This window comes from Schistocerca americana, chromosome 5 (genome assembly GCF_021461395.2).
Source record: "Schistocerca americana isolate TAMUIC-IGC-003095 chromosome 5, iqSchAmer2.1, whole genome shotgun sequence".
Lineage (NCBI taxonomy): Eukaryota > Metazoa > Arthropoda > Insecta > Orthoptera > Acrididae > Schistocerca > Schistocerca americana.
Window position 1 is genome coordinate 705372630 of NC_060123.1, and position 9602 is coordinate 705382231.

Genomic DNA, 9602 nt, shown 5'->3' on the forward strand with positions numbered 1-9602 from the left:
GACGGATCGCCCTGAAAGGCTTGAGGAGCTGCTTAAAATTTTTCCCGGGGTTTCGATGTTTTCCTCGCTTGATCTGTGCTCCTCGAGCTTTTGGCAGACAGAGCTCGATCCTGACTGCCGAAAATACACGGCAGTTATTGCCTCCGGAAGGTGGTTTCAATTCAAAAGACTCCCTTTTGGATTGAATATATCTTCATCTGCATTTATCAGGAGGCAACGGCCTTGCCGCAGTGGATACACCGGTTCTCGTCAGATCACCGAAGTTAAGCGCTGTCGGGCGTGGCCGGCACTTGGATGGGTGACCATCCGGGCCGTCATGCGCTGTTACCATTTTTCGGGGTGCACTCCGCCTCGTGATGCCAATTGAGGAGCTACTCGACCGAATAGTAGCGGCTCCGGTCAAAGAAAACCATCATAACGACTGGGAGAGCGGTGTGCTGACCACACGCCCCTCCTTTCCGCATCCTCAGCTGAGGATGACACGGCGGTCGGATGGTCCCGATGGGCCACTTGTGGCCTGACGACGGAGTGCTATATTTATCAGGGGTTTTAGCAAAATATTGAGTGAACAGTCAAACGAGAAGCCCACTTGTTATGTAGACGATATACTTATAGCAGAAATGACCTGGGAGAGATATAACAAACTCTTAGAGGAAGTGTTAAGCAGTTTGAAAAGATATCGGATGACCGTAAACATTGAGAAGTCTTGTTTTTGGAGCAGTAGAGTCAGTTTCTGGGACACGTGATAACAGGAGAAGCGATTAGTCCCGACCCAGAGAAGATGCCAGCAGTTGCAGAGTTTACCACTCCTACAACCAAAAAACAACAGAGAGGGTTTCTCGGAATAATACATTTCTGTATGAAGTCTATGTGGAAACATTAGCAAGTCCCCGACTCTGCCAGTTACCAGGAAAAGCAACACCCTGGGTGTGGTATGAGTGAGCAGAACGAGAATTTAATAATTTGAAGGCGGCACTCGTCAATGCTCCTATTTTATCACATCCTGACTTATCATAAGATTTTTGTGTGGCCACTGACAGTGCGAAGACCGGTCTGGGAGTCATGGTGTTTCAGGAGTTTGAACAACATGGCAAATTAGTATACAGAACAATCGCCTTTGGTAGTAGGGTACTATGCAAAAGTAAAAGAAATTACTCTGCTACCGAACTTTAAACCCTTGCAGTAGTATGGGCATTTATTAAGTTCTGATACTTTCTGTTCCGTACAAAAACAAAAGTCTGTACGGATCATAGGGCCCTAGAGTTTCTCCTAACCACCAACCTTACGCATGGAAGACTAGCGAGATGAGTAGCTGTGCTTCAGTAACACCAGTTTTCAGCGGTCAATGTACCTCCTGATGGCTAGAGGACAAATGTAAGGATGTAGAGGCTTATCTCACTAGGGGTAAGATATACACTGCCTACAGGAAAATTAAAGAGACCTTTGGAGAAAAGAGAGCCACTCGTACGAATATCAAGAGCTCAGGTGGAAACCCAGTCCTAAGCAAAGAAGGGAAAGCAGAAAGGTGGAAGGAGTATATAGAGGGTCTATATAAGGGCAATGTACTTGAGGACAATATTATGGAAGTGGAAGAGGATGAAGATGAAGATGAAATGGGAGATACGATACTGCGTGAACAGTTTGACAGAGCACTGAAAGACCTGAGTCAAAACACGGCCCCGGGAGTAGACAACATTCCATTAGAACTACTGACCGCCTTGGGAGAGCCAGTCCTGCCAAAACTCTACCATCTGGCGAGCAAGATGTATGAGACAGGCGAAATATCCTCAGACTTCAAGAAGATAATAACAATTCCAATCCCAAAGAAAGAAGGTGTTGACAGATGTGAAAATTACCGAACTATCAGTTTAATAAATCACAGCTGCAAAATAATAACACGAATTCTTTACAGACGAATGGAGAAACTTGTAGAAGCCGACCTCGGGGAAGATCAGTTTGGATTCCGTAGAAATGTTGGAACACGTGAGGCAATACTGACCATACGACTTATCTTAGAAGAAAGATTAAGAAAAGACAAACCTACGTTTTTAGCATTTGTAGACTTAGAGAAAGCTTTTGACAATGTTGACTGGAATACCCCCTTTCAAATTCTGAAGGTGGCAGGGGTAAAATACAGGGAGCGAAATGCTATTTACAATTTGTTCAGAAACCAGATGGCAGTTACAAGAGCCGAGGGATATGAAAGGGAAACAGTGGTTGGGAAGGGAGTGACACTGGGTTGTAGCCTCTCCCCGGTGTTATTCAATCTGTATATTGAGCGAGCAGTGAAGGAAACAAAAGAAAAATGCGGAGTAGGTATTAAAATCCATGCAGAAGAAATAAAAACTTTGAGGTTCGCCGATGACATCGTAATTCTGTCAGTGACAGCAAAGGACATGGAAGAGCAGTTGAACGGAATGGACAGTGTCTTGAAAGGAGGATATAAGATGAACATCAACAAAAGCAAAACGAGGATAATGGTATGTAGTCAAATTAAGTCGGGTGATGCTGAGGGAATTAGATTAGAAAATGAGACACTTAAAGTAGTAAAAGAGTTTTGCTATTTGGGGAGCAAAATAAGTGATGATGGTCGAAGTAGAGGAGATATATAAATGTAGACTGGCAATGGCAAGGAAAGCGTTTCTGAAGAAGAGAAATTTGTTAACATCGAGTATAGATTTAAGTGTCAGGAAGTTGCTTCTGAAAGTATTTGTATGGAGTGTAGCCATGTATGGAAGTGAAACATGGACGATAAATAGTTTGGACAAGAAGAGAATAGAAGCTTTCGAAATGTGGTGCTACAGAAGAATGCTGAAGATTAGATGGGTTGATCACATAACTAATGAGGAGGTATTGAATAGAATTGGGGAGAAGAGGAGCTTGTGGCACAACTTGACAAGAAGAAGGGAGCGGTTGGCAGGACATGTTCTGAGGCATCAAGGGATCACCAATTTAGCATTGGAGGGCAGCGTGGAGGGTAAGAATCGTAGAGGGAGACCAAGAGATGAATACACTAAGCAGATTCAGAAGGATATAGGTTGCAGTAAGTACTGGGAGATGAAGAAGCTTGCACAGGATACGGTAGCATGGAGAGCTGCATCAAACCAGTCTCCGGACTAAAGACCACAGCAACAACAACATGTACTTTCTCTCACAAACGTCATAACTGACGCCCTGTCCCGCTCACGTACTGGTATAACAGAAGAGACGGCTGAAGCATTAGAGCAAGAGCACTTTTCGTTGTTCTGCCGCAAAGTCGTGGCATTTGAAAACTTCGTTACTAGTACGATTTGAGATATCCAGAATGAGCTGGACCAGGACCCAGATTTAGTCAAAATAAAAAGTAATGGAAGGATCGAACGCAGGCCTGCTTAAGACTGCACTACTTCTTGAGAAAAGGGATTCTGTTTTATAGGGCAAACTTTAATGATTCGCTGTGGGTAGTGTGCATACCAAATGAGTTAATAAATAAGCTTATATGGTATACACACCTAAGTTACGCACATTTCGGTCCACGAAAATGTTATATGAAAATGAGGATAAAAACATGGAGAACGCATACGGAAAGTACTACCCATCTGTAAAAACTGCCAAAAGGCGAAATGCATAACCGTAGGAACCCAGGCTCCTTTATACCCAATTATTCCTGAGAAGCTAAGACTTATGGCAGCGACGGATTTAATGAGACTATTACCCAAGACACCGAGGGGCAATGAATATATATTGGTAGTATTGGAGCTGACATCCAAATTTGTGACGTTGACACCATTAAAAAGGGTGACTGGCGCAACTGTAAGTAGAGCCTTGTGTAGAGACTTCATAAAACAAGTCGGAACTGTCGACTGTATTATCGCCGGCCGCAGTGGCCGAGCGGTTCTAGGCGCTTCAGTGTGTAACCGCGCGACCGCTACGGCCTCAGGTTCGAATGCGCCTCGGGCATGGATGTGTATGATGTCCTTAGGTTAGTTACGTTTAAGTAGTTCTAAGTTCAACGGAACTGATGACCTCGGATGTTGAGTCCCGTAGTGCTCAGAGCCATTTGAACCATTTGACTGTATTATCTCAGACAATGGACCTCAATATAATTCTGAGGTATGGAAACGTACACTAAGGAGGTATAAGATAATGCCCATATTTATTAGTAGGTTTCACCCGAGTTCGAACCCCGCAGAGAGAAGGATGAAAGATTTGGGTAATTTATGTAGATTACACTGTGGAGTAAATCATGATAGCTGGGAAGGATTTCTTACAGATTTTCAGGATGTGATAAACGTGCTTCCGCACAGTACTTCATTGATGCCATCTATGATGGTTCTGAAGAACAGGGTGCCTCCAGATAAAACTAGAGAACTGATCGATTTTCTACAAAGGACGCGCCGACAACATAGTCATAGTAGAGGAGCTTTGCCCAATATTCGGGTAGCTGGAGAGAAGCGCAAGGTGCGCGCAGACCAAAAGGTGCACATAAGGCAATCTGTAGTTGGATAAAAAGTCTTAGTTAAGTCTTATAGATTGTCCAACAAACAAATGAAGCTGTGTCAAAAGTTCTTCAAGAGATGCAGCGGACCTGTACGTATAAGAAGACTAATACATGCAATTGCGGTTGAAATGGAGTCTGTGAAAACAGGAAAACCTTGGGACTCCATCATGTGAGCCATCTCAAGCCATTTATAGAACAAGTAGGGAGAACTGAAGGGAGCAAAAGTATTGTATTGCATATAGTTAGCAATTAAGTTAAGTATTACACTGAAGAGATCTGTAGATTTACCAAATTTTCTATAATATTATCATGTTAAAAGAGGTATTACAGTACATAAAAGGGAAGGATGTCGTGGGTAAGAAAATTAGGGTATGTTTCTTTGTTAAGGCTATAACTATGTGCACAGCAAGCTGAGTGTACAATTTTAGAAGATGTTTAGAGTTTAAGATGTGCTGTCCGTCCATGAAGGAATAAAGTGAACTTGAGAAACGTGTGGTATTACAAAAATGTTGTGAAGATGTGGAAAAACAATAATTGTTAACCAGTTGATGTGGAATGTATTAGGAGACAACGTCAGTAGTTAAAATTTTAGAAATGAGTGTATATTTTACATATTTACTAGTGGGATCATAAATGAATGACTTGCTAATAGGATTTGCGGTAACAAGATGATTTGTCTCCATTCAGTGAAATAGGAGTTCAATAGGTGGCCAGCTCCACGTGTCTGCGAGAGAGCGCACGGTTATTTGTATGGGAAAGTTGTATTTATGCTGTCCAAAGAGACGGAATAATTTTGTACATGGTGGCCAGTTCTGCGGAATTCCGTATGAGCGCACCGAAATATTATTTGAGTGTTAGAGGAACATGAAATGGATGTGTAATAAGGGGATATAAACATGTAAAATGTAACAAAGGAAAAGTACGAAGCTGTACGTTCAAAGCACAGAACACAGAGGGTAATACATAAGGACATGGCTGTCGTGTTGATGAGCGGTGATTTTATATAATGTACTAAATGTTTATTTTTCCAGGTACCACTAATAAAGTAAAATGTAACTTTATTAAGATGAAAAGAAGAGACCACCAGAGAAACGTAACAGCTGCAGATCCGAATAGGGGGAGAGAGAAGAGAAGGTATTACTGAGTAAAACCATGAGAAAAGGTACATGAAAGTGTGATTAAAATAAAATATATCAGTAATTGCACTAAACTTGCTATGTAGTATGATCGTCTACAGGAACCACACCAGAAGCATGAAATGAAGAAGTGGCCCACGTAATCATTCATTTGTGTATGTTTGTGTGTGCAGACGCGCACTTTATTGTTCACAGATATTCATGATGACATCCAAAATGTAAACCAAGAGCCATGAGGTCGGACTATCTTGTGATACCCATGACAGTGTAGTAGATAGACTTATATAAACATCATACTGGCCAGTTGTCAACAGTAGTTTCACAAATAGTTTAACAAATAGTTTGACAAGTAGTATTTGCAACTATTAACATTGGGACCTGGTGAAGATTAATTCTATTATTGTATGAACAACTAAGGAAGATGTATTTTTATAGGTCTACAGGTGCCGACAGCTATTTAATAATTCATTCACATAGTTAGAGGCGTATTCCTTTATAAGTAACATTAACTATGTACATACAAAAAATTATCGAAATAATAATAGTAAATATATGAATGTCTTGGCTAATAACACAAATAGAACAATAATAAATGTAAAGCTAAATGACCTCACTAGTGAGTGCATTTTCAAATTTTATATTTCATAAATATCAATAATGTTGTGGTGTGTATTGTACAGTGTTTGTTGTAAATTGGAAACTAATTGTAGGCATTGCTGAGCACAGGATGAAAAAAAAAAACTTTGCCAGACACACTGGAAGCAACATGGAGTGCAGACAGAATGGGAGGGAAACGGGACGCCATCTGTAAACCAAAGCCCGCTCGCGGACATAGGCTATTTATCTGCTGCTTGAAGACCTCGGCTGGCGATAACAGAGCACGTAACAAGCGACCATCGACCGCAGCCCTTTTGATCAGGAAAGATAGGTGTTCAAACGGCCACTGATGACTTGTCTCCACTGTTGTACTACATGATGGAGACGAGATAAACCAATTTCACACACAATGCAGTCAGTTAAGCCTACAGTGGAACTACTAAGAGCTGTACGGAACTGTGAACTATATTTGCTTTTCTTCTGCGGTCCTCCGCCAGACAGAGGCATAAACTGTAGCAGTCAGTCACCTGGCATTGACTGCTGAGGAATCTGAGTCACACACAACGACTCAAGTTCCATGTACAGTGTCACCAAACAGATAACCTACCTGTCCACAATTACCAGTACCCTGATCCAAAATACTATAGATATATCAAGAGAAAGAAGGGACATGAAGAACAGAAGAGTAGGACCACAAACATAGTAGAAGAAGAAATACGAAGAACTGAGGACTAGATACAATTACACTTCTCTTAGCTGGCGCAGAAGAATTATGGGTGACCTAAACATCCTACCTCACCATACTTTCCCCATACTGTGAGCAAATTCGACAAAAATCTTGACTGTTTCAAAACATACACCCATTTACCTGGCAGTATATTCAGAGGACCCTTTCACATCCTCAACTCTACGAGAGGCTGGTAACCTGATGGAATCAACAATGGCCTGAGGGTGTAAAGACTGACTTGCAAAGGCAACATGTCCGATCTCGAACAATCTTAGTGTACTAAACTTCACAAAATACTGTAGCTTCCATCTCCATACACAAATGAAGACGAAAGTGTGTTGTGAAATCCGAATCAATGTGTGGCTCTTGATAAAAAAAGGTGCATAATGTAGCGACCACTGAACAGTTACACCCACAAACTAACAGTTTCCGACGTCTATCATCTATGTAAACATTTTTTACTTATTTTTCAGGGTAGTCTTAAGAAAATGTTTGTGTATGTATTCATATAAAATATTGTTTGACTTTCTCTTTGATAATGATGCGATGTCCTTCAAGGTTTTTATATATTTTTGTATGCCCAGAATTTTATTTGTGTATGTATTTATGTAAATTTATTCTTTATCATTTCTTTGTTAATGATGCTATGGGTTGTTAATGTTTTTATGTATTACATTTAACACACTGTGCACTAACATATTAGTTAAAATTGACAGTCGATCCGAACTCTTATTACAAATATTAATTGTCACAGTAAATGTAAATGAAGTTTACCAAATGATGTTTTCTTTTGTAATGTAAGCCATGTAAGCCACGTAACTGTTTGTTTTTTTGCATATCAATGGCTAAATTCAGCACATGTAATTTATTGGACGACCACTTTGCAAAGATTAGGATACTTTACTTTAATATTTCTTGCTTCAACCTATGTCTTAGGGATGGCTGAATGACGGAGAGCGTGGGCCTTAAGTCTAAAGAAAGATAGGAACTGCCATTTTTTAAAGAGCATAAAAATTTTGTAAATTTAGATAACTTCTTTTCCTATTGTATATTCCAATTGTCACGTCTCGGAAAAATATCCCAAACATAAAGGGAACACAGATTATAATAAACATGTAATAAGTAAATTTATGGCAGTAAACACACGAATGCATGTAGAATGACTGTAGAGGAACAAATCACGATTCACGTGTTCCTCTGCCCTCGTATTCTTATTAGTTCGCTTGTACAGACAATTGATGGTCATATGATTTTGTACTGGATGAGATAATACTACAAGAGTTAACCCATCCTAGTACAAAATAGTTCGTTAGGTGGGGGTATTGTAAGGTAAGCCCGCGAAAATTACCATCTTTCGTTCGTCCAAGAGCCACTTCAGTTTCGCCCCTGCTGTATTTTATTTTTTATTTTTTTCCTGCTTCATTACCTTTGAGCCGGTTCTCTAGAAAAGATACGAGCTCATTTAAGTGCTCTTTGTCAACTTTTGACTTCACATTGGCTTAGTTGAAATCTTAACATGGACCGCACTACCTCTGATTCGTTTACTGGTGTCGGCACAGTTTGTTCATTACTCGCAGATGAACTTTGTGACTCGCGCTCACCTGAAGTTTTCCTACATTGCGCTTCGCCTTCGAGATTTTCTCCTCGCAATTTAGTTTGATAATGTTACTTAAAATCCGTCTTGATTGCAAATTTTTTATAATTTTTTTTATTTTTTATTCATATGACCGGTTTCGGTTCAGTCAGAACCATCTTCAGATCTGTGAAAATAATGATACTAATTTACTATTTCACGGAAGCAAATCTTTTTCATCCTATCTAATCAACATCAAATGTACCAGAACGTACCTGATATTTCAGTTACAGGAGTAACCCGTCCAAATCCAGCAACTTTCACATGCTACGTCACATAAAATTGGTTGACAGAGTGCACGTCATATATATTAATTATAACACTACTACCGACAGGTGGCGTCTGGTACATTCGTTACATTCCATTTGCACAAACTGTATTCAGTAGATCTTTTTTTATATTAAAAATACTTAATTAAAATATGTAGATGTCAAGGTTAAAATCTGTACTTGTCGGAATTAATGATGGTGAGTCCCATACTCCTTTACAGAGCGTAGGGGAGCGACGCGGGAGACCCGCGCCGCCTTACTAGGCAAGGTCCTAGTGGAGGTGGTTTGCCGTTGCCTTCCTACGACCGTAACGGGGATGAATGATGATGATGAAGACGACACAACAACACCCAGCCACCTCAAGGCAGGAAAAATCCCTGACCCCGCCGGGAATCTTTTTTTTTTAACCATATATATTTATTTAAATATATTAACAACGATACATTTAAAAAAATACATTTTATTCTATTAATCTATTATATTCCTAGTGATGGTTAATATTACTGTCATTTTACACGTTTTCGTTTTTACATTTTCCTTTTTCGTTTTTCTCTTATTGTTTGTTTCTTAAACCCTTTTACCTGGCCATTTATCGTCTTTTTTTTTAGGGGGGGTAGACATTGCAGGACAGGCAGAACAGTTTATATTTGGCATCGATGCATTGATTTTGAGTTTATGTTTCTGTATGTGATGCACTTGTGATGCCACAGGCACATTGTGTATTCTGGTTTGATCTCTTCCTCTAGTTACACTGTTAAGT

The 9602-nt window shown here is 40.1% G+C and overlaps 1 pseudogene; it reads left to right on the top strand.

The window, feature by feature from the left end:
* Positions 1-212: 212 nt before the first annotated feature.
* Positions 213-330, top strand: LOC124617086 (annotated as a pseudogene).
* The last annotated feature ends 9272 nt before the right edge of the window (positions 331-9602 follow it).